The 26,615-nt window shown below is 43.0% G+C and overlaps 1 protein-coding gene and 4 non-coding genes across 5 annotated transcripts in view; 4 read left to right on the top strand and 1 right to left on the bottom strand.

Moving 5' to 3' along the window:
* LOC126330655 (forkhead box protein J1.2-like) overlaps window positions 1-26,615 on the top strand; it is a 251,578-nt gene that overhangs the window by 16,706 nt on the left and 208,257 nt on the right. The gene's annotated exons all lie outside the window — the stretch shown is intronic.
* Window positions 22,797-22,871, bottom strand: Trnas-cga (transfer RNA serine (anticodon CGA)). The gene has a single exon. It is a non-coding gene; the product is annotated as a tRNA-Ser (tRNA).
* Window positions 23,666-23,740, top strand: Trnas-cga (transfer RNA serine (anticodon CGA)). Its single transcript has one exon. It is a non-coding gene; the product is annotated as a tRNA-Ser (tRNA).
* On the top strand, window positions 24,265-24,339 carry Trnas-cga (transfer RNA serine (anticodon CGA)). Its single transcript has one exon. It is a non-coding gene; the product is annotated as a tRNA-Ser (tRNA).
* On the top strand, window positions 24,564-24,638 carry Trnas-cga (transfer RNA serine (anticodon CGA)). Its single transcript has one exon. It is a non-coding gene; the product is annotated as a tRNA-Ser (tRNA).

Genomic DNA, 26,615 nt, shown 5'->3' with positions numbered 1-26,615 from the left:
TTTGTCGCAGCTATATGCGCCCCAAAAGCTGTTTTGTTTTGAGAGTAGGTGTGCTCCCTGAATCTGGTTTCAAAGTTCCTACCAGTCTGCCCTATATATTGTTTACAGCAGTCATTACATTTGATCTTATATACACCTGAATCCTGAAATTTATTCCTACTATTACATATTCTATGCCGGAGCTTCAATTTTAACGTGTTATTTGTTCGGAACCCTATTTTAACGTCGGATTTACGAAAGCATCTTTCAATTTTATCTGTAATTCTTCCATTGTAAGTGAGAGCTACATATTTTTTCTTGTTGTTCCTCTTAACTGCTACTTGACTTCCTTTTATTTGTTCCATTTGCCTCTTCTTTATCTTACTATAAATAAGCATGTGAAAACTGCTGGATTTGGACGGGTTACTCCTGTAACTGAAATGTCAGGTACGCTCTGGTACATTTGATGTTGATTAGATAGGATGAAAAAGATTTGCTTCCGTGAAATAGTAAATTAGTATCATTATTTTTACAGATCAGAAGATGGTTCTGAATGAACCGAAATCGGTCATATGAATAAAAATATTTGCAATCAAGATGGTTTTTAAGTAACATTATAAAATCACTGATTGCTGTTGTCCCATAAGACATTATGTCTGTTTTTGCAAAATAAGCGAGTGATCCAGGCTTTCTTTCAACTGCGAAGCATGGTTCTGTAGTTGTTTGAGAAGGTATTTCTATGACAGCATTAAGACAAAGGGTAACTGGGAACATCGAGGCAATATCGTCAGCAAGGCTTAGCGTCTTCCAAGATAAGGCCACCGCTCATGTACCTTAAAGTGTTAAAGGCTTGCTTGATAAGCACGAGTATTAAATAACTCTCAGTCGTCGGTTTCGAGTAGGATGACTTATTGTGGCCATTATTGGAGAAACAAATAAAGAACTCTTACCTCTCTCTAGACCAGGAGTTACCAAACATTTGCTCCGTAGGAACACTTAGTGAATCCTGGTACTTTGATAGAACATCTTGTCCATTTTCAAGATTAATAACATTTTACAAAATGAGAAAAACTTGTTTTATTCGGTGATTAATTCAAATTTAAATCATGAATAATAATACATAGATCATAATACATTCATTTCGTAAGAGTACTCCATGACAAGATTGGCGCAACCGCTACGGTCGCAGGTTAGAATGCTGCCCCGTACATGGATGTGTGTGATGTCCTTAGGTTAGTTAGGTTTAAGTAGTTCTAAGTTGTAGGCGACTGACGATCTCCGCTGTTAAGTCCCATAGTGCTCAGAGCCATTTTTTTTGACAAGCTTGACTAGTAAAACTAATTTTAGTATGTTAACAAATTGTTAGCAGTAGCATAGCAATATTTATCGATACTTGACGAAAGAAATTTCCGACTTTTGCTGCACTGTAGCACGGAAATAAGTCAACGGCTTCACGTGAGCGGTCGCCTTAAACGCTTCGGCTACCCGAGCACGCTTCCCGTCCGACCAAATCTCCACATGCCGCACACTACGGAGTAATGACCCCTGTTCATAATTTCTCTTCGCTCGCAGTTCTAGTGTATTCCCGAGATTGGTTGGGCAGTATTGTGCATCTGTACTGAAAGATCAACATGCTGTTAGGCACATACACCCTGCAAAGAGAGAGAGAGAGAGAGAGAGAGAGAGAGAGAGAGAGAGAGAGAGAGAGAGAGAGAATTATCCGAATGGAATGACTTATTCAAGACAAAGACCTTCACAAACGGAGCATGTCAATAACGCATTCATCCATCTCTGACCCTTAGGCAAGCTGTTATTCGGCTTGGTATTGATTCGTAGAGTTGTTGGGTGTATATCTGAGGGATAGCGTGCCAAATTCTGTCCAATTGGCACGTCAAAATCCTGAGCTTGTTGGAGGGCTGTGACCATTATGCTCCAAACGTTCTCAATTGGTGAGAGACACTGTGACATTGCTAGCCAAGCTAGGGTTTGGCAAGCACGAAGACAGGCAGTAGAAACTCTCGCCTTATGTGGACGGGCGTTATCTTGCTGAAACGTAAGCTCAGGATGACTTGCAGTGAAGAGCAACAAAACGGGGTGTAGACTGTCGTCAACGTACCGCTGTGCTGGAAGCGTGCATTGGATGACAACCGAAGGTGCTGTGCTATGAAATGAAATGGCACCCCAGACCATCACACCTGGTTGTCGGAGTCGGAGATTATGACGGGCGACACTCGTGTTGGCATCACAGCGCCTTCCGAGGTATCTCCAGACACGTCTTTCCTGGTCATCGGGGCTGAATTCGAAGCGGGACTTATCACTGAATACAATTCAATGAGAGTACAGGCCAAAGACGTGCCATTGCGAAAGAGCAGACACCATACGCACATAATATACTGATGGTAAAAACAGCAACATCAGAAAATAATTAATATAGAGTAATGCAATTACGGGAATACATTTGTCTAGGTAACATTTTTAAATGATTAACATTCAAACATCAGAGGTTAATAAAAGCGCGAGATAAGCCACCGAGAATTTGAAATGCTATTACATTGATAATCAGTGTAACTGCCAGAATATTGAATGCTAGCAAGCAAGCAAGCAAACGTGCATCCATTGCGTTGTACAGGTGAAGAGTTCAGTTTGTAGGATGGAGTTGTATGCCTGTTCATGTTGTTTGTGAATGTCCTATGTGTGCTCGATTTGAGACAGACATGTTGATCGAAGATGCCAAGGCAGCATTTCGACACTTTGTAGAGCATTTTGGTTTACAACAGGGTATGCGGGCGAGCGTTATCCAGTTGGAAAACATCTCCGGACATGCTGTTCAAAAATGGCAGCACAAGATGCCGCATTACCAGACTGACGAGCAAATCTGCAGTCGGGGTGCGTGGGATAACCACGAGAGTGCACCTGATGTCATGCGAAATCGAATTTCCAGACGATAACTCCAGATGTAGGTCCAGTATATTTAGCACGGAGGCAGATTGGTTGCAGGCCTCAACTGGCTTCCTTCTAACCAACATAAGGCCATCACTGGCACCGAGGCAGAACCAGCTTTCACCAGACAACACGACAGACCTACATCCTGTCCTCCAGTGACCTCTCGCTTGACGCAACTGAAGTCGCAAACGGCGGTGGTGTGGGGTCAGTGGAATGAACGCTACTGGGCCTATTGCTTGGAGCTGTTCTTGAAGTAACCGATTTTTAACAGTTCGTTGTGTCACAGTGGCGCCAACTGCTGCTCAAATTGCTGCTGCAGATGCATAACGATGCGTTAGAGCCATACGCCGAACACGATGGTCTTCTCTCTCGGCAGTGCCACATGGCCGTCTGGAGACCGGTCTTCTTGACCACTGCTGTCACCAGCCACTTACAATGGCTACACTCCTGGCAAATCTTTCTGCACTATTACAGAACGAACATCCAGCTTCTCGTCGCCCTATTAAACGACCTCGTTCAACTCAGTGCGATGTTGATAATGGCATCTTTGGCATTCTTGACTAACATCCATTCTCAAAGGTAACTAACGCTCACGACCGTTACAGCGTGTATTTAAAGCTAACCTGATTTGCAGCATCTTAGTGGTGTTACTAGCGCCACTCTTATGCGATCGACACGAAATCTGAATACACGTCATCTCTGCGAAGTAGAAACACGCCTACCAACTTTCGTTCACGGCGCGCATCTCTCTCTTGAGGGTGCCTTTATAACACTGTGGCAGAAAAGTGAGCTCAAGGAACAAAACATTACTCAGCTCCTTAAAAGAACACACTGGTCGCTGTAGAGTATGTAGCTGGTATAGATCTGTCGCTTGGAGGTCGTATAACGGTATCGCGTGTACTGTCTGCCCAACGAAGCATTTAAGTCGCAGCGTGTAAAGGGTGAAGTTCAGTTCGACGTGCCTCTGCTATGTGTTGTAGATGTTTCGCATACCGTGGCTTAAGCCACCCACTCTGGCTACCATGAAAACGAACCAGAATTTTTGCACATTCTCAGTGACCAATTGTTGCCCCTTTCTTCTACATTTTGATGATAAGTATTCTGTGGACGATTCCGCCTTCGAAAACAACAGCAGTGTTCACTGGGCTGAAGGCATACGTTGCTGGTTTGACGAACAGTCGTGCACCCTATGGTAACTCGACTGACCCACTAAATCATCCGATGATAATCCTATAGGAAATGTCTGGATCTATTTGGAATAGTGGATGAAACGTAGCAATCAACAAACAACTTCCTTGCTCTGCGTGACCTAGTCACCAATGAGTGGTTCGGTGTGGCGTACCTGAAGAAACTGGTATACTCTCTTCCTTGTCGAAGTGAAGCTATTATCAAGGGTAGAGGCGGTGTTAGCGTGTTGTTACCTAGGCGTCTTATTTCCGGTATGATTCTGGACTTGTGACACACAGTATGACATTGTCTCCGTATTTCAGGATGTCGCAAAAGGCTGCAGATCGCGCCTTTGCGGAGTAAATAGTCATCTAATTCTGATTCTGGATGGAGATTTGTTGCACACCTGTCGAAAGCATGAACACTAATGGCTCAGCCTCGTTTGAAATGTTCGTTGCCGTGTCACTCGATCACACGAGCCTTGATCGTGTAAACGTCCTTTGTGGAGAGATGCAGTGAGAACGCCGGCCGCTGTGACCGAGCGATTCTAGGCGCTTCAATCCGGAACCGCGCTGCTACTACGGTCGCAGGTTCGAATCCTGCCTCGGGCATGGATGTGTGTGATGTCCTTAGGTTAATTAGATTTAAGTAGTTTCTAAGTCTAGGGGACTGATGTCTTCAGATGTTAAGTCCCCTAGTGCTTAGAGCCATTCGAACCAAATTTTTGCAAAGGGAACAAACATTTGCAGAGTCGCTGGAGGCGTCAAACATACAGTTTCCTTGACATCCTTGATGAGCTCCAAGAAGTCCATCAATGTTCATCGCATGTGATACCCGTGTGCTGCTGAATCCATGCCTTTGATATCACGCTCTCCGGGGTGAGCGCATCACAATTAGGGTATTTAGACGTAACAAGCCTTTCAGGCTAGCAAATATAGTACTTAGTCTATAATTTGATTAGTAATTTTGTGTGTGGTTCGAGTGCGAAATAGAAATGCCTCGTGCACAGGATGATGCGATGGTACAGAGCTACTGTCCATAATTTTTACTTGTCGTAAATTAAATTACTTCCCCCATGAACCATGGACCTTGCCGTTGGTGGGGAAGCTTGTGTGCCTCAACGATACAGATAGCCGTACCGTAGGTGCAACCACAACGGAGGGGTATCTGTTGAGAGGCCAGACAAAGGTGTGGTTCCTGAAGAGGGGCAGCAGCCTTTTCAGTAGTTGCAAGGGCAACAGTCTGGATGACTGACTGATCTGGCCTTGTAACATTAACCAAAATGCCCTTGCTGTTCTGGTACTGCGAACGGCTGAATGCAAGGGGAAACTACAGCCGTAATTTTTCCCGAGGACATGCAGCTTTACTGTATGATTAAATGATCATGGCGTCCTCTTGGGTAAAATATTGCGGAGGTAAAATAGTCACCCATTCGGATCTCCGGGCGGGGACTACTCAGGAGGACGTCGTTATCAGGAGAAAGAAAACGCATTCTACGGACCGGAGCGTGGAATGTCAGATCCCTTAATCGGGCAGGTAGGTTAGAAAATTTAAAAAGGGAAATGGATAGGTTAAAGTTAGATATAGTGGAAATTAGTGAAGTTCGGTGGCAGGAGGAACAAGACTTTTGGTCAGGTGAATACAGGGTTATAAATACAAAATCAAATAGGGGTAATGCAGGAGTAGGTTTAATAATGAATAAAAAAATAGGAGTGCGGATAAGCTACTACAAACAGCATAGTGAAAGCATTATTGTGGCCAAGATAGACACAAAGCCCATGCCTACTCAGTAGTACAAGTTTATATGCCAACTAGCTCTGCAGATGATGAAGAAATTGATGAAATGTATGATGAGATAAAAGAAATTATTGAGATAGTGAAGGGAGATGAAAATTTAATAGTCATGGGTGACTGGAATTCGTCAGTAGGAAAAGGGAGAGAAGGAAACATAGTAGGTGATTATGGATTGGGGCTAAGAAATGAAAGAGGAAGCCGCTTCGTAGAATTTTGCACAGAGCATAACTTAATCATAGCTAATACTTGGTTTAAGAATCATAAAAGAAGGTTGTATACATGGAAGAACACTGGAGATACTAAAAGGTATCAGATTGATTATACACTGGTAAGACAGAGATTTAGGAACCAGTTTTTAAGTTGTAAGACATTTCCAGAGGCAGATGTGGACTCGGACTACAATCTATTGGTTATGAACTGTAGATTAAAACTGAAGAAACTGAAAAAAGGTGGGAATTTAAGGAGATGGGACCTGGATAAACTGAAAGAACCAGAGATTGTACAGAGTTTCAGGGAGAGCATAAGGGAACAATTGACAGGAATGGGGGAAAGAAATACAGTAGAAGAAAAATGGGTAGCTTTGAGGGATGAAATAGTGGAGGCAGCAGAGGATCAAATAGACGAGGGCTAGTAGAAACCCTTGGGTTGTTGTTGTTGTTGTTGTTGTTGTTGTTGTTGTTGTCCTCAGTCCTGAGACTGGTTTGATGCAGCTCTCCATGCCACTCTATCCTGTGCAAGGTGCTTCATCTCCCAGTACCTACTGCAACCTACATCCTTCTGAATCTGCTTAGTGTACTCCTCTCTCGGTCTCCCTCTACGATTTTTACCCTCCACGCTGCCCTCCAATGCTAAATTTGTGATCCCTTGATGCCTCAAAACATGTCTTACCAACCGATCCCTTCTTCTAGTCAAGTTGTGCCACAAACTTCTCTTCTCCCCAATCCTATTCAATACCTCCTCATTAGTTACGTGATCTATCCACCTTATCTTCAGTATTCTTCTGTAGCACCACATTTCGAAAGCTTCTATTCTCTTCTTGTCCAAACTAGTTATCGTCCATGTTTCACTTCCATACATGGCTACACTCCAAACAAATACTTTCAGAAAAGACTTCCTGATACATAAATCTATATTCGATGTTAACAAATTTCTCTTCTTCAGAAACGCTTTCCTTGCCATTGCCAGTCTACATTTTATATCCTCTCTACTTCGACCATCATCAGTTATTTTACTTCCTAAATAGCAAAACTCCTTTACTACTTTAAGTGTCTCATTTCCTAATCTAATTCCCTCAGCATCACCCGATTTAATTTGACTACATTCCATTATCCTCGTTTTGCTTTTGTTAATGTTCATCTTATATCCTCCTTTCAAGACACTGTCCATTCCGTTCAACTGCTCTTCCAAGTCCTTTGCCGTCTCTGACAGAATTACAATGTCATCGGCGAACCTCAAAGTTTTTACTTCCTCTCCATGAATTTTAATGCCTACTCTGAATTCTTCTTTTGTTTCCTTTACTGCTTGCTCAATATACAGATTGAATAACATCGGGGAGAGGCTACAACCCTGTCTCACTCCTTTCCCAACCACTGCTTCCCTTTCATGCCCCTCGACTCTTATGACTGCCATCTGGTTTCTGTACAAATTATAAATAGCCTTTCGCTCCCTGTATTTTACCCCTGCCACCTTTAGAATTTGAAAAAGAGTATTCCAGTCAACATTGTCAAAAGCTTTCTCTAAGTCTACAAATGCTAGAAACGTAGGTTTGCCTTTTCTTAATCTTTCTTCTAAGATAAGTCGTAAGGTCAGTATTGCCTCACGTGTTCCAACATTTCGACGGAATCCAAACTGATTTTCCCCGAGGTCTGCATCTACCAGTTTTTCCATTCGTCTGTAAAGAATTCGCGTTAGTATTTTGCAGCCGTGGCTTATTAAACTGATAGTTCGGTAATTTTCACATCTGTCAGCACCTGCTTTCTTTGGGATTGGAATTATTATATTCTTCTTGAAGTCTGAGGGTATTTCGCCTGTCTCATACATCTTGCTCACCAGCTGGTAGAGTTTTGTCATGACTGGCTCTCCCAAGGCCGTCAGTAGTTCTAATGGAATGTTGTCTACTCCGGGGGCCTTGTTTCGACTCAGGTCTTTCAGTGCTCTATCAAACTGTTCACGCAGTATCGTATCTCCCATTTCGTCTTCATATACATCCTCTTCTATTTCCATAATATTGTCCTCAAGTACATCGCCCTTGTAGAAACCATCTATATACTCCTTCCACCTTTCTGCCTTCCCTTCTTTGCTTAGAACTGGGCTGCCATCTGAGCTCTTGTTATTCATATACGTGGTTGTCTTCTCTCCAAAGGTCTCTTTAATTTTCCTGTAGGCAGTATCTATCTTACCCCTAGTGAGATAAGCTTCTACATCCTTACATTTGTCCTCTAGCCATCCCTGTTTAGCCATTTTGCACTTCCTGTCGATCTCCTTTTTGAGACGTTTGTATTCCTTTTTGCCTGCTTCATTTACTGCATTTTTATATTTTCTCCTTTCATCAATTAAATTCAATATTTCTTCTGTTACCCATGGATTTATACTAGCCCTCGTCTTTGTACCTACTTTATCCTCTGCTGCCTTCACTACTAGATCCCTCAGAGCTACCCATTCTTCTTCTACTGTATTTCTTTCCCCTATTACTGTCAATTGTTCCCTTATGCTCTCTCTGAAACTCTGTACAACCTCTGGTTCTTTCAATTTATCCAGGTCCCATCTCCTTAATTTCCCACAGTTTTGCAGTTTCTTCAGTTTTAATCTACAGGTCATAACCAATAGATTGTGGTCAGAGTCCACATCTGCCCCTGGAAATGTCTTACAACTTAAAACCTGGTTCCTAAATCTCTGTCTTACCATTATATAATCTATCTGATACCTTTTAGTATCTCTAGGGTTCTTCCACGTATACAACCTTCTTTCATGATTCTTAAACCAAGTGTTAGCTATGATTATGTTGTGCTCTGTGCAAAATTCTACTAGGCGGCTTCCTCTTTCATTTCTTAGCCCCAATCCATATTCACCTACTATGTTTCCTTCTCTCCCTTTTCCTACACTCGAATTCCAGTCACCCATTACTATTAAATTTTCGTCTCCCTTCACTATCTGAATAATTTCTTTTATTTCATCGTACATTTCTTCAATTTCTTCATCATCTGCAGAGCTAGTTGGCATATAAACTTGTACTACTGTAGTAGGTGTGGGCTTCGTATCTATCTTGGCCACAATAATGCGTTCACTATGCTGTTTGTAGTAGCTTACCCGCATTCCTATTTTCCTATTCATTATTAAACCTACTCCTGCATTACCCCTATTTGATTTTGTGTTTATAACCCTGTAGTCACCTGACCAGAAGTCTTGTTCCTCCTGCCACCGAACTTCACTAATTCCCACTATATCTAACTTTAACCTATCCATTTCCCTTTTTAAATTTTCTAACCTACCTGCCCGATTAAGGGATCTGACATTCCACGCTCCGATCCGTAGAACGCCAGTTTTCTTTCTCTTGATAACGATATCCTCCTGAGTAGTCCCCGCCCGGAGATCCGAATAGGGGACTATTTTACCTCCGGAATATTTTACCCAAGAGGATGCCATCATCATTTAATCATACAGAAAAGCTGCATGTCCTCGGGAAAAATTACGGCTGTAGTTTCCCCTTGCTTTCAGCCGTTCGCAGTACCAGAACAGCAAGGCCGTTTTGGTTAATGTTGCAAGGCCAGATCAGTCAATCATCCAGACTGTTGCCCCTGCAACTACTGAAAAGGCTGCTGCCCCTCTTCAGGAACCACACGTTTGTCTGGCCTCTCAACAGATACCCCTCCGTTGTGGTTGCACCTACGGTACGGCCATCTGTATCACTGAGGCACGCAAGCCTCCCCACCAACGGCAAGGTCCATGGTTCATGGGGGGGAACCCTTGGGTAACAGAAGAAATATTGAATTTAATTGATGAAAGGAGAAAATATAAAAATGCAGTAAATGAAGCAGCCAGAAAGGAATACAAACGTCTCAAAAATGAGATCGACAGGAAGTGCAAAATGGCAAAGCAGGGATGGCTAGAGGACAAATGTAAAGATGTAGAGGATAATGTCATGAGGGCTAAGATAGATACTGCCTACAGGAAAATTAAAGAGACCTTTGGAGAAAAGAGAACCACTTGTATGAATATCAAGTGCTCAAATGGAAACCCAGTTCTAAGCAAAGAAGGGAAAGCAGAAATGTGAAAGGAGTATATAGAGGGCCTATACAAGGGCGATGTACTTGAGGACAGTATTACGGAAATGGAAGAGGATGTAGATGAAGATGAAATGGGAGATATGATATTGCATGCAGAGTTTGACAGAGGACTGAAAGACCTGAGTCGAAACAAGACCCCCGGTGTAGACAACATTCCATTAGAACTACTGACAACCTTGGGAGAGCCAGTCCTGACAAAACTCTACCATCTGGTGAGCAAGATATATGAGATAGGCGAAATACTCACAGACTTCAAGAAGAATATAATAATCCCAATCCCAAAGAAATCAGGTGTTGACAGATGTGAAAATTACCGAACTATCAGTTTAATAAGTCACAGCTGCAAAACACTAACGCGAATTATTTACAGACGAATGGAAAAACTGATAGAAGCCGACCTCGGGGAAGATCAGTTTGGATTCCGTAGAAATGTTGGAACACGTGAGGCAATACTGACCCTACGACTTATCTTAAAAGAAAGATAAAGGAAAGGTAAACCTACGTTTCTAGCATTTGTAAAGTTAGAGAAAGCTTTTGACAATGTTGATTGGCATACTCTCTTTCAAATTCTGAAGGTGGCAGGGATAAAATACAGAGAGCGATATGCTATTTACAATTTGCACAAAAAGCAGATGGCAGTTGTAAGAGTCGAGGTGTATAAAAGGGAAGCAGTGGTTGGGAAGGGAGTGAGACAGGGTTGTAGCCTCTCCCCGATGTTATTCAATCTGTATATTGAGGAAGCAATAAAGGAAACAAAAGAAAAGTTTGGAGTAGGTATTAAAATCCATGGAGAAGAAATAAAAACTTTGAGGTTCGCCGATGACATCGTAATTCTGTCAGAGACAGCAAAGGATTTGGAAGAGCAGTTGAACGGAATGGACAGTGTCTTGAAAGGAGGGTATAAGATGAACATCAACAAAAGCAAAACGAGGGTAATGGAATGTAGTCGAATTAAGTCGGGTGATGCTGAGGGAATTAGATAAGCAAATGACACATTTAAAGTAGTAAAGGAGTTTTGCTATTTGGGGAGCAAAATAACTGATGATTGTCGAGGTAGAGAGGATATAAAATGTAGACTGGCAATGGCGAGCAAAGCGTTGCTGAAGAAGAGAAATTTGTTAACATCAAGTATTGATTTAAGTGTCAGGAAGTCGTTTCTGAAAGTATTTGTATGGAAGTGAAACGCGGACGATAAATAGCTTAGACAAGAAGAGAATAGAAGCTTTCGAAATGTGATGCTACAGAAGAATGCTGAAGATTGGATGGGTTGATCACATAACTAATGAGGAGGTATTGAATAGAATTGGGGAGAAGACGAGCTTGTGGTACAACTTGACTAGAAGAAGGGATCGGTTGGTAGGACATGTTCTGAGACATCGAGGGATCACCAATTTGGTATTGGAGGGCAGCGTGGAGGGTAAAAATCGTAGAGGGAGACCAAGAGATGAATACACTAAACAGATTGAGATGGATGTAGGTTGCAGTAGGTACTGAGAGATGAAGAGGGTTGCACAGGATAGAGTAGCATGGAGAGCTGCATCAAACCAGTCTCAGGACTGAAGACCACAACAACAACAAATTAAATTAATCCAGAAGTCGGCAATTTCGTCACGATGGCATTTCCTGTTGTAAGGGATCCCTTTGTGTTCTTGAATGGGCCTTTGTGCCTGAATACAGCAGAGAGGCGCCCCAGAAGCTGTTCCGGTTGTTAGGAAATGTCATTGTCTGACAACCTAACTCAGATAAGCAACTTGCTAAAATTGTGCAGATCACCACAGTTAGGTTGGCTTTGAAAAACCGTCTACGCTGTCGTAAGTCTTATTCAAAATCCGAGATTTTCAACAACCCCCGCAGAAAGAGATCTGCGGCATTTGGACGCTGCTTTCTCTGCTCTCACGACTGGTTCGTTCAATTTGCGGACCTCATGGTCCTAAGCTTAGGCGCCGTTTGAGACAGTGTACCTGAGTGCTACAGGCACCAGTAGAGCCGATAATAGACTGCCGGTTGTCGGAAAAAAGGTCAATCAGCTTTATGTTCGCCAGTTACGTCAATCACATCATCCCGAAGTACTGTGAGAACTCGTAATTACGACTGAATCCCGACCACCGAGGCTTGCGTGCCGCCGCTGGGGTAATTTGCCAAGTTCTTCTGCCGTGTGCCATCATTAGTATCTCTCTCGGTCAGTTTTGTGGTTGATTTTTTTATTTTTTGTTTGCTTACTTACTTTCTTGATTGACCGAGTGTTGTATACTGGTCCAGTAATAACTTTCTGGTGTCCAGGCACTTGTGCCACTCTTTTCAATGCCCTTTTTACAGTGTTAGATCCGTGGACTTCTTTAAAATTTTTACGAGTCTTTATGGAAATATGCGTACTGCACTGTCCTGTACCTGTAGTCGAATCTTATGTATTTCAATTATGATGGCCCCTTACTTGCTTAATCTATCCACTGTAATTGTGAAGGCAAGATCGAATCACGCCTGTAGTGGGAGACGAGTTCGATACTTTAGGCTCGGGGCAGGGAGTAGGGTAGCGGCCCCTAGTTTCAAGCCTTACAGCTGGGAACGCGATCTCACCTTTCATAGTCTCCCGTTATAATTCACCAAATAAGTCACGGAACATGTATGCAGCCGTCGTAACACGACAAACTGAAACTCGACTGGTCGGAAAAGACGACCTGTTGCATCAACACAGCGCTGCCCGTGCTCGCTCTCACAGCACCAGTGGTAGGTATCGGTGAAGTGAGTTCCGCCACAAGGTTCAATAGCGGGCGGCAAGCAGGCTAACGCCTGCACACGAGACGGTGTGCAACACTGATACCCTGTTACCTTTAGCTGTATCTGCTGTCTACTGTTGCCATAAAACACGGTGCAGTATTTCTGCGAACGGTACCGCAGAGGTACAGGCGGTTTACAGGTGGTATTTGACGTCGCCCACGATCACGACCATCACATCCACGATCACGACCATCACATCACGCAACCACGTCCGCATCAGCACGTCCTGAAAGCGTGGCAGTCTACCGTCAATTTAAAGCAGCCACTCACCTATCGACACGTATCCCGCATTCCATGGCTTTAATTTATTTGTGAGCAATTCGTCTGCGAAGAAACTTGTGCGCCGCATGAAACACACTTTCAGTGTGAGAATTCACCTTCAATTCTCAATATTTACACCTGATCTCGGACATTTCACAGTCTACTGGTTAACCAAGTGATCAAAGACGTTGTCACCGTAACCATCTCACTATCGTGTGGCTGCTCTTGAAAGTTCTCTCCCTATATCTCAGTTCTTCATGACAGTACGTCTGCAGCATATACTTGTATCCAACAGCAAACTCAACAAATGAGAGAAAATTTTCAGAACTGGATCCGTAGAAGATTAAAGAACAATTAAGTGGGAAAAAACTGTTTCAGACTACGTAGGCAGTGTCCAAGGTTTTGAAAAGTACTCATAGTTTACATCAGTCATTATATCGTGTTAACCGTGATACTTGCCAGGTGTATATTCTGTAATCTACATATTGCTTTCAGTCACGTTACGGAAGGGTAATTTGTCACTAAGGCATGGTCCTAGGACGAAATGATGTGTGTATGTAACAGGTAAATCGGCTGATGGCTCTCCAAGTCTCGAAATCGATTGTGAATCAGAGACAGGTCCCTTTTTTCATAACTAATCATACTACTGCATTTCACAAAGACTTATCAACGATGAGAAGTTTAAAAATGACATCTTAGATCTTAATTAAAAGACATAAGGCGCACAAAAGTTTCCAAAGCAAGTAACTGGGAACTTTATGAGACTAGATACGAGCATTTTTTTTAGTGATAACACCAGGAAGACGACAAGCAAACAATTAGTAGGGATTACGGTTCCCATTGCCGCCCATGCTTGTCAGCGACGTGGATAGGTTTTTGATGTTATGCTCTGTGGGCAGTCGACTCCGTTGCTGAGAAAGCACTCTGTGTAGATCTGGGATATGCTTTGATGCGGTTAACAGGCTGCAGCTCGTCTCCACATTGCATGGCAGACTTGCTGTGTAGTGTTACACCCGAAACCCTCGCTAGCCAATCCATGTGCTGGGTACCTTCACCTAAGGGACTTCACATTCCAGCGCAATCCGTTCCGGGTACCGCTTACCGTCCACGAATACGAAGTCCGGATCAAGTGAACCTCTGAAAGACCGCATACGCTGTCCGACCAAAAAGTTCCGAGACGGATTTTATTCCTGTTAGTGCAGCAAGTATAGTGGCATCTTGAACAACAACTTTTAACACTAATTGTGCATTCGACAAGCCAGCTGCGAGCACGCAGAGTTAAGTAGTGGACGTACGGCGATAATGCGTCGACGTTGCTGTGTCTCAAGTTGCACTGGAGCAACATCTCTAAATCAAATGTTCAAGACATTCTCCAGAATGTTTTAAAGAAGCGAAAAGCGTCTCCAATGTTTGTTCCGCACACCTTGACTCCCGAACAAAACCAATGACGCGTGGACGCCTGCTACGACTTGATTGAAATTCGAAACGCGAACAAATCTTGCATGGAAAAACCATTACGCATGGCGCGACTTGGCGTTATCAATATGAACCTGCTACAAAAAGACAAAGGGCAGAAATTCGCAATAAGGTTCAACGCTTTAACGACGTAACCGACATTTAATCTACTGTGACGCGCGGGTTGATCAACGTCCCAAAGAAGAACTTTTTGAATGAAATTTCCATTCTCCACGGAGTGTATGTTCTGATATGAAACTTCCTAGCAGATAAAACCTGTGTGCCGGACCGAAACTCGAAATCGGAACCTTTGCCTTTCGTGGACACGGTGCTCTACCGACTGGGTTACCAAAGCACGACTCACGATCCCTCCTCACAGCTTTACTTCCGCAAGTACCTCGTCTCCTACCCTCAAAACTTCACAGAAGCTCTCCTGCGAAACTTGCAAGACTAACACTCCTGGAAGAAACGATACTGCGAAGCGACGGCTTTGCCACAGCCGGGGGGATGTTTCCAGAATGAACTTTTCATGCTGCAGCGGGGTGTGAGCTGACATGAAACTTCCTGGCAGAGTGAAACTGTATACCGGACAGAGACTCGAACTAGGGACCTTTCCCTTTTGCGGGTAAGTGGTCTACTGACTGGCGGCATAAGGCCGTGAGCACTGATCGTGAGTTCGAATCTCGATCCTACACGCAATTTTAATCTCCCAGGAAATTTCAAGAATGTTTATGACAGTTTCACATGGGTGTATGAATACTCTTTGCGTAGTATACTCAAGGGTGGATTGGGAGGGAGGAGGGGGAGGGGGGAGAATGTAGAAAATCTGGAGCACTAAAACCACTATCTTAATTTCTCTATTTTTTACTAATCCAGCCTTGAATCTTTTCGGACCGACAAGCCAGACATTTCAGTACCTGGTTCCTGGGTATTAACAATATTCCTTCGATCACCAATGAAGAAACAAAGCTTCATCCGCCCATTTATCATTATGCCCTCACACACCAGGATATGTTCACCATCACATTAGTTTGCTTCCATTGAGTCTCTGGGGTTTTACCAACTACTAACTTCCCTCCAGACGAATGTGCGACGAGAGTGATTCTGAAAACTGAACAGATATTTTCCATTGATATGCATATTCCTATATCCATTCGCGGTCGGGTCTTACGTTGATGTCTTAACACTGAAACGCCCTGTCTTGCACTGCCGCAATCGGAGCAGCACTGACATACAAAATACTACTCTGAGTTTCGTAAGCAGTATTGATCGAGCAACTACAACTAATGAGACAGCAATAAGCTTTTGTGTGCAGTTTATACTGGCTTATAGTGAACATTTGCTGTGTTCGCCAAAGCCGTGAAATGCTTGTAGCACGTTGAACCATGCTAAGACAGAGGTCTGTTCCTCACATGCTTGAAGGCGTCTGAGTTTTATATCCTTCAAAAGATTGGCCAGTAGCATCTTTGTCCCGTTGCGTAGTAAGGTTTACCTAGATCAGCGGTTGTCAACCTGAGTGCAATTAAGGCACCAATTATATATCTAAATAATTTAAAAATTAATAAGTATTGTCGATATTTTGTTGGATATTTAATATTTATTAGCTCATCTACAGGCATTCGACGTTCATTTCTGTATGAAGGCCTCCTAATAGAAAGCTGCGCGCAGTGCGGCCTTCAGCTTTGCTACTCCTGCATGTGTCCTGACCATGATTTTCAATTCGTAGTTAGTTCATCAAAATCACAGCTGGTTACTTTTTTCTGTTTCTTTCTTTTGCCTTCCATTCAGGCGTGATAGTCAACATTTGTCATTACTAACAAATTCTATTAGTAACTATTTTTCTATTTGTAAAATGGCTGGACTCTAAAGAATATTTTGAGAGAGTAAAATTCGAGTCAGATCCCGCGAAGACAACATACTGCAAACAGATTACGATAAAACAAAAGCTATTGGCTTCGGGTCGTGCCCATACAGCCATCCCACCAGTGGAACGTCAGTTACGGCGATGCGAAGGTAAGGACAACACAACACCCCGTCTCCGAACGGAGAAAATCTCCGACACGGTTGGGAATCTAACACGCTCCCCTTCGACTAGCAATTCACCGCTCAGACCGCACTTCTACCGAGGCGGCCCATCAAAAGTTTTTTGTGAGTGTACACTATTATCGGAAAAGCCTTTAGAATGACGAATCCAATATTTCAGGTTTGATAAGATATCTTCGACAGTTGTTGTTATTGTTGAGCTGAAGGCTAGTTTGATGCAGCTCTCCTTGCAAATATATCCTGCGCCAACCTCTTCGTCTCCGAATTCCATTCAGTGTCTTCTGATTAGTCACGTGTTCTACTCGCCTAATCTTGTGCATTCTTCTGTAGCACTACATTTCGAAAAGCTCCTAATCTCTTAGGAGGAGGAATTCCACCTTATGCAAGACACCTTTTCAGTTTCGTTTTACCGGGACATGTTTCAGCACTTTTTGTGCTGTCTTCAGTGGGTTATTTCATTTTCTTATTTTCATGAAGCTATTAGATATTTATGTTGGTAGCTAGTCTGCTACACAATCTACAACTTGACATAGCTTTGATGTTTTGGTGTTTTCTCACATGTTGTTGGCGAGGTGAATAAGCTGATTTCTGTGACCTATGGTCGTTTGACAACGCACTTTCTCCGAATTTTCAAAACATGGGCAGTTTTCGCTGCCACTACATGTTGTACAAGACTTCCTAAGACTTAAATTTATATTCGATGAGTTCCTAATTTTTCAGAAGTGTTTGCCTTTCTAGAGCCAGCCTGCAGTTTGTATTGTCTCTACTTTGTGCATCATCAGTTATTTTGCTATCCAATTGTAAGACTCATCAACTACTTCAGTGTCTCATTTCCTAACCTAATTCCTTCCGCATCGCCTGATTTAATTAGACTATGTTCCATTACGTTCGTTTCACTTTTGTCGGTGAGCATCTTATAACCTCTTTTCAAGCGACTATCCGTTCCGTTCAACTATTCTTTGAAGTATTTCTGTGTCTGACAGGATTACAGTGTTACTTGCAGATCTTAAATTCATATATTTCTCCAAATTTTTGCTGGTTTCTTTTATTGCTTTCTGAAAGTACAGACGGAATAACATCAGAGGAAGGTTACAAACCAGCCTCAGTCCTTTCCCAGCTACTGCTTCCTACAAACGAGCCTCACTCCTTTCTCAACTACTGCATCCCTTTCATGTCCTTCGACTCATAACTCAAGTCTAGTATCTGTAAAAATTGTGAATAATCTTTCGTTTTCCCTGTTTTATCCCTACTACTACTTTCAGAATTTCAAAGAGCGTATTCCTGTCAATATTCTCAAAAGCTTTCTCTAAGTCTACTAATGCCATAAATGTAGTTCTGGCTTTCTTTAAATAATGTATCTTCTAAGATTGCTCGCGTGACATTTTTTTAGGGACCCAAACTGACCTTCTCCGGGATCAGCTTCTACCAGTTTTTTTCCATATTCCAGCAAATAACTCGTGTCAGTAGTCTGAAACCATGACTTATTAAACTAATGGTTCTGTGGTATTCACACCAGTCAATACTTTCATTCATTGGAATAGTAGAGTATTTCGCATTTCTCATATGTCTTACACGTCAGATAGAATAACTTTGTCCCAAGGATCTTTGTAATTCCGAGGGAATGTCACCCACGGGGGGTACACTTTATCGCAGCAATTAAAGTTGAAGTGAGGAAACGGATGGATTTGCACAGTACCAAACGAAATATAAAAAAGACAATAGAACTAATCATTACCAACCTGCAAATTTGATCTTGTATTCTTCCTACTAAACTATATACGGACAATACCTAAAATTTCCTTTTTTCATGTCCTAACCTGCAAAAAATGTATTTTAGAGTAATTTTCGAATTAAAAGCCTGTAACACCCTATTTAAGAATTGTTATTTAACTGTGTAAAATTTTATAATGAAATTTATGATTTATTGAATTGATCAGGTTAACTCAAACGAAAAGATTTGAAATAGTTTACTTAAATCGTTATAAATATTTATATCTCTTTAAAAAAGAAAAAAATTAGATTCAAGTCCATGCAAAAATCAGTAATTCAATTTTTAACATAGTGTATCCTTTCTATAAGTACTCATACTTGCATGTCACGCAAAATCAAGGTATCAGAAGTAATATATCAACCATGAAAATGTCACTTATATTTAATTCAGCTACAACACTTTCGCAAAAAATAAGTTTAAATGGTTCAAATGGCTCTGAGCACTATGCGACTTAACTTCTGAGGCCATCAGTCGCCTAGAACTTAGAACTAATTAAACCTAACTAACCTAAGGACATCACACACATCCATGCCCGAGGCAGGATTCGAACCTGCGACCGTAACGGTCGCTCGGTTCCAGACTGTAGCGCCTAGAACCGCACGGCCACTCCGACCGGCAAAAAGTAAGTGTTAAAGTGAAAGGTTTGAAGATATATTATTGGATAATTGGTTTGCGCCTACATTTCATACTAATGGTGCTATATATAATACCTTCATATCTTAGCTGTCTCAAAATATCGCTTTCGGTACTAAGACAAACTAAAATGTTTAATCTGTCTTTTAAAAAGGGATTTCGAAGCCGTTTTGATCAGTTGCAATTTTGAAATTGACGTTTATTTAGTGCTTTTTGTGATCGTGCTAAGTGCGTTCTTAGAGCGATGTCAATATTAGGAAAACACTGATCCCTTTTTATGGGTCATAGTTTAGATGAAATGAGCTAGGGAATAGAACGAATTTTCGCGAAATTTAAACCACTTTGAATTGCTGAAATTCCGGTCAGCATTTTTTTCAAAATTTGTAGGCATTTTGCCAGTTTGAGGTGCAACGCGTTTTATAGGGAATTTAACACTAGGGAGCATTAGGTTTTTAGATGTGAGAGTTGATATAATTCGTATGAGCTGCCCAATGAAGAAATAAATTATAAGGGACACCCACCACAGTATTAAAAGAAAGACTTTTTTTATTTTTTGTGGCCGTGCCGCCACACTGTGCTCTGCATAGTTACGCAGAAGTGCAGCCCCGGACCAGCTGTGTGTTTAACGGGTAAGTGGGCAGAATACATGCAGGGCTCGCAGTCGCAGTACCTTCTATTTAGCGATGGCGATTATAGCTGAAACAACTAGTTTTCTGTTATACCGGTTCTTTTGGTCTACAGTTTAATGTGACTGAAGCCACTCAAAATAATTGGTTAGCGAGATAACCGATTTACGGTTTTTATTTGCTATTACTTTCAGTTATAAACATCGACATCGAACAAAGATTGAAAAATATCAATGAAGCTGAAGGAGTAAGAGATCTCAATCGATATGGGGTTGAGGGCGTGGCTGAAATCAGTCTCACTGCCTCCAGCAAAGATGGTGAAGATGAAGAAGTCGGACACTAGACGGGGAGAGCGAAAGGTCACCAGCTGATGACTTTTGCTGCAGCTTTGCTTTTGGATGGTATCACTGTTTCACCTTCAAGCACTGCAAAATTAAGAGTACATTTATTATTCTAAGTCAATACAACTCTAAGTCAATAAAGTTATATCAATCAAATTTACCTTCTCTTCCAAGGGACATTTTGGATGTTTTCTCCTTATACTATGTCACAATTTTGTTATGTTCCTCCTATTTTTAATTGATTAAAATTAATGAAACGTTGTATTTCACGGTTACCTCACTTCGTAAAAATATTCTAAACTAGTTACGGTACCTGAGGACGACAGCGAGAAACTTCCGAACAGACCAGGTGGAAGCGAGTCTTGCTCAGTGCACGTACACGCGTACCTTCTAATACGCCACGCCATATAGAAGTAGATACGCCGTTGTCTCAGCAATGCTGTATCGATTTTTGTCATGTGTTTTTTGCTAGTTTCCTATTTTATGCATTCTTGCTCGAATGGGACTAATCACTTTTCCAATTTTCTGTAATCACGCAATATTTTGAAGCACTGGGAATTTTAGGGTTAAATATAACTCGTTTTTAAAAAAACAGTTATTTAAAAACTAAGAATTTTAGCACTGATGCTAAGGCAAATTGATATGCCGCATTTTTACCCAGTTATAAGTAAAAAACTGAGAAATCTAGTATAAACGAGACCAAACAAATACCGAAAAATAACGGTTTTTCAGAACTAAAATGCTGGTAACGGTTTTAACCACTAATTTGTTTCGTCGCTTTTTTATATATGGTTCATAGAAGTACTATCAGCTCGTGCCTGGACTTTCTTTTGGCGTAAAGGGTGAAGGTGTAACTTTCTCTTTATTTCCACATGAGGGTGTTGGGTGCTAGATCTACGGTGCTGGCGTTGGCCGGCCCCAGGCGCTAGGCAGCCGTGCAGAGCAGCGCAGCCCCGCGGGCGGAGCAGTCCGCAGGCGGCGCGCGGCCCAGGCTGCACTCACACCGCCAGCCTGCCTTCCGTGACGCAACCGACGACAAAGCGATCGACCCGATGCACCACTCTGATGACAGTACGGACACAAGCCTGCTTACGTAAGCCGTCCTCCGTCTTGCATCGTAACCTGCGCGCCTCGAACTACGTAACAGCGCGACAATTCCAGATGTCGTTTGGGATGAGGCGTCGATGATAGAGCAACGCGAGCGACAGACAAGAACAGTTTGTCTCCCGTTCCGGCACACTATGCAAATGGTCGCCTAAATGGCCTAATTATAGAAGTCTGGCTATCAACGCAAGATTTCTGGTGGCGAGATAAGATCTATCTGAGATGAGAGAAGTTTCCACTCAGTCTCTGGGATCAAATGAAAAGCTCCTTGAATAAACAAGCAGTAACAGTGACACAAAAGCGCGAAAGTGGCGTAAATAATGAGGCTTGCACTTAGTCATAATCCAAACAATATTTCACCGTCATATGCACAGCTATCCTGACTGCTGCAGACAAGCGCAGAGATTTGCATGCCCTCTGTCTTCTCTACTGCCTTATCAACGGACACTGTCCCCATATCTCTCTTCGACCTTAACGTTCTTGACTGAACAACATGACAGACACATCCATTCCCATTGTCTCATTTCTGTCCAATCGTTCAACCACTTTCTCGAATTCCTCCTCAGCAGCAGGAACCCTAATCTGGAATAACCTCCAGCTTCAGAAATCAGTTAGCAACATGTCTACTAAAACTACAATAATGAGTACCATTGTCCCTGTAGTTACCCTTGTACATTCTTCTTTCCGGCCATATGTTTCTCTTTTCCCAATATCTTAGCTGGGGCTATCTCCTTAAATTTCCTTTCCCCAGATCTCGCTTCATCAGAAAACATTTATGTTTTACACCTATAAATTTTTTATATATATGTCGCTATTATTATTGTTGCTATTGTCATATTTATTGCCATTGTTAGCATTGCTATTATCATTATTGCCAAAGACCGTGCCGCTGCGGTAACACCGATTCCCGTTAGATAATCGAAGTTAAGCGCTGTCGGGTTTGGCTAACTTTTGGATGGGTGTCCGCCTGGTCTGCCGAACGCTGTTGGCAAGCGGGCTGCTCTCAACAGTTGTGAGGCCAACTGAGGAGCTATTTGGTTGAGGAGTAGCATCTCCGGTCACTAAAACTCTCAATTGACAACGATGTGCTGACGACATGCCCCTCCTTATCCGCATCCAGTGACGTCTGTAGGCTGAGGATGACGTGGCTGTCGGTCGGTAACGTTGGGCCTTCCGATGTCTGTTCGGACGGAGTTAGTGGCAGCAGCAGTGGTACAAGTACTGCCAGTATTAACTTTATTAGTTCGTAATCATAATTACATTGTCACTGTAGACACTCAAATAGTTTTAATACTTGAAACTTCCTGGCAGATTAAAACTGTGTGCCCGACCGAGACTCGAACTCGGGACCTTTGCCTTTCGCGGGCAAGTGCTCTACCAACTGAGCTACCGAAGCACGACTGACGCCCGGTACTCACAGCTTTACTTCTGCCAGTATCCGTCTCCTACCTCCCAAACTTTACAGAAGCTCTTCTGCGAAACATGCAGAACTAGCACTCCTTAAAGAAAGGATACTGTGGAGACATGGCTTAGCCACAGCCTGGGGGATGTTTCCAGAATGAGATTTTCACTCTGCAGCGGAGTGTGCGCTGATATGAAACTTCCTGGCAGATTAAAACTGTGTTCCCGACCGAGACTCGAACTCGGGACCTTTGCCTTTCGCGGGCAAGTGCTCTACCAACTGAGCTACCGAAGCACGACTCACACCCGGTACTCACAGCTTTACTTCTGCCAGTATCCGTCTCCTACCTTCCAAACTTTACAGAAGCTCTTCTGCGAAACATGCAGAACTAGCACTCCTGAAAGAAAGGATACTGTGGAGACATGGCTTAGCCACAGCCTGGGGGATGTTTCCAGAATGAGATTTTCAATTTGCAGCGGAGTGTGCGCTGATATGAAACTTCCTGGCAGATTAAAACTGTGTGCCCGACCGAGACTCGAACTCGGGACCTTTGCCTTTCGCAGGCAAGTGCTCTACCAACTGAGCTACCGAAGCACGACTCACACTCGGTACTCACAGCTTTACTTCTGCCAGTATCCGTCTCCTACCTTCCAAACTTTACAGAAGCTCTTCTGCGAAACATGCAGAACTAGCACTCCTGAAAGAAAGGATACTGTGGAGACATGGCTTAGCCACAGCCTGGGGGATGTTTCCAGAATGAGATTTTCACTCTGCAGCGGAGTGTGCGCTGATATATAGCTCAGTTGGTAGAGCACTTGCCCGCGAAAGGCAAAGGTGCCGAGTTCGAGTCTCGGTCGCGCACACAGTTTTAATCTGCCAGGAAGTTTCATATCAGCGCACACTCCGCTGCAGAGTGAAAATCTCATTCTGGAAACATCCCCCAGGCTGTGGCTAAGCCATGTCTCCACAGTATCCTTTCTTTCAGGAGTGCTAGTTCTGCATGTTTCGCAGAAGAGCTTCTGTAAAGTTTGGAAGGTAGGAGACGGATACTGGCAGAAGTAAAGCTGTGAGTGCCGGGCGTCAGTCGTGCTTCGGTAGCTCAGTTGGTAGAGCACTTGCCCGCGAAAGGCAAAGGTCCCGAGTTCGAGTCTCGGTCGGGAACACAGTTTTAATCTGCCAGGAAGTTTCACATCAGCGCACACACCGCTGCAGAGTGAAAATCTCATTCTGGAAACATCCCCCAGGCTGTGGCTATGCCATGTCTCCACAGTATCCTTTCTTTCAGGAGTGCTAGTTCTGCATGTTTCGCAGAAGAGCTTCTGTGAAGTTTGAAGGTAGGAGTTGGATACTGGCAGAAGTAAAGCTGTGAGTACCGTGCGTGAGTCGTGCTTCGGTAGCTCAGTTGGTAGAGCACTTGCCCGCGAAAGGCAAAGGTCCCGAGTTCGAGTCTCGGTCGGGCACACAGTTTTAATCTGCCAGGAAGTTTCATATCAGCGCACACTCCGCTGCAGAGTGAAAATCTCATTCTGGAAACATCCCCCAGGCTGTGGCTAAGCCATGTCTCCACAGTATCCTTTCTTTCAGGAGTGCTAGTTCTGCATGTTTCGCAGAAGAGCTTCTGTAAAGTTTGGAAGGTAGGAGACGGATACTGGCAGAAGTAAAGCTGTGAGTGCCGGGCGTCAGTCGTGCTTCGGTAGCTCAGTTGGTAGAGCACTTGCCCGCGAAAGGCAAAGGTCCCGAGTTCGAGTCTCGGTCGGGAACACAGTTTTAATCTGCCAGGAAGTTTCATATCAGCGCACACTCCGCTGCAGAGTGAAAATCTCATTCTGGAAACATCCCCCAGGCTGTGGCTAAGCCATGTCTCCACAGTATCCTTTCTTTCAGGAGTGCTAGTTCTGCATGTTTCGCAGAAGAGCTTCTGTAAAGTTTGGAAGGTAGGAGACGGATACTGGCAGAAGTAAAGCTGTGAGGCCGGGCGTCAGTCGTGCTTCGGTAGCTCAGTTGGTAGAGCACTTGCCCGCGAAAGGCAAAGGTCCCGAGTTCGAGTCTCGGTCGGGAACACAGTTTTAATCTGCCAGGAAGTTTCATACCAGCGCACACACCGCTGCAGAGTGAAAATCTCATTCTGGAGTTTTAATACTTGTTGTCATATTAAAATTATTATTTCTTAGTAACTATGATGTAAAAAAGTACTGTCTGTGTGAAACCCTTTTCTGATGTAAGAGAGGCCCTGGTGTCCCTAATCAAATAAGATTAAATAAATATACTTTATATGTTTTTTTTTTTTCATGAACCATGGACCTTGCCGTTGGTGGGGAGGCTTGCGTGCCTTAGCGATACAGATGGCCGTACCGTAGGTGCAACCACAACGGAGGGGTATCTGTTGAGAGGCCAGACAAACGTGTGGTTCCTGAAGAGGGGCAGCAGCCTTTTCAGTAGTTGCAGGGGCAACAGTCTGGATGATTGACTGATCTGGCCTTGCAACATTAACCAAAACGGCCTTGCTGTGCTGGTACTGCGAACGGCTGAAAGCAAGGGGAAACTACAGCCGTAATTTTTCCCGAGGACATGCAGCTTTACTGTATGATTAAATGATGATGGCATCCTCTTGGGTAAAATATTCTGGAGGTAAAATAGTCCCCCATTCGGATCTCCGGGCGGGGACTACTCAGGAGGATGTCGTTATCAGGAGAAAGAAAACTGGCGTTCTACGGATCGGAGCGTGGAATGTCAGATCCCTTAATCGGGCAGGTAGGTTAGAAAATTTAAAAAGGGAAATGGATAGGTTAAAGTTAGATATAGTGGGAATTAGTGAAGTTCGGTGGCAGGAGGAACAAGACTTCTGGTCTGGTTATAAACACAAAATCAAATAGGGGTAATGCAGGAGTAGGTTTAATAATGAATAGGAAAATAGGAATGCGGGTAAGCTACTACAAACAGCATAGTGAACGCATTATTGTGGCCAAGATATATACGAAGCCCACACCTACTACAGTAGTACAAATTTATATGCCAACTAGCTCTGCAGATGATGAAGAAATTGAAGAAATGTACGATGAAATAAAAGAAATTATTCAGATAGTGAAGGGAGACGAAAATTTAATAGTAATGGGTGACTGGAATTCGAGTGTAGGAAAAGGGAGAGAAGGAAACATAGTAGGTGAATATGGATTGGGGCTAAGAAATGAAAGAGGAAGCCGCCTAGTAGAATTTTGCACAGAGCACAACTTAATCATAGCTAACACTTGGTTTAAGAATCATGAAAGAAGGTTGTATACGTGGAAGAACCCTGGAGATACTAAAAGGTATCAGATAGATTATAAAATGGTAAGACAGAGATTTAGGAACCAGGTTTTAAGTTGTAAGACACTTCCAGGGGCAGATGTGGACTCTGACCACAATCTATTGGTTATGACCTGTAGATTAAAACTGAAGAAACTGCAAAAATGTGGGAAATTAAGGAGATGGGACCTGGATAAACTGACTAAACCAGAGGTTGTGCAGAGTTTCAGGGAGAGCATAAGGGAACAATTGACAGGAACAGGGGAAAAAATACAGTAGAAGAAGAATGGGTAGCTCTGAGGGATGTAGTAGTGAAGGCAGCGGAGGATAAAGTAGGTACAAAGACGAGGGCTGCTAGAAATCCTTGGGTAACAGAAGAAATATTGAATTTAATTGATGAAAGGAGAAAATATAAAAATGCAGTAAATGAAGCAGGCAAAAAGGAATACAAACGTCTCAAAAATGAGATCGACAGGAAGTGCAAAATGGCTAAACAGGCATGGCTAGAGGACAAATGTAAGGATGTAGAAGCTTATCTCACTAGGGGTAACATAGATACTGCCTACAGGAAAATTAATGAGACCTTTGGAGAGAAGAGAACCACGTGTATGAATATCAAGAGCTCAGATGGCAGCCCAGTTCTAAGCAAAGAAGGGAAGGCAGAAAGGTGGAAGGAGTATATAGAAGGTTTATACAAGGGCGATGTACTTGAGGACAATATTATGGAAATGGAAGAGGATGTAGATGAAGATGAAA

This window comes from Schistocerca gregaria, chromosome 2 (genome assembly GCF_023897955.1).
Source record: "Schistocerca gregaria isolate iqSchGreg1 chromosome 2, iqSchGreg1.2, whole genome shotgun sequence".
Taxonomy (NCBI): domain Eukaryota; kingdom Metazoa; phylum Arthropoda; class Insecta; order Orthoptera; family Acrididae; genus Schistocerca; species Schistocerca gregaria.
Note: the sequence above shows the minus strand (reverse complement) of the source record. Positions and strands in the feature narration are given on the sequence as shown.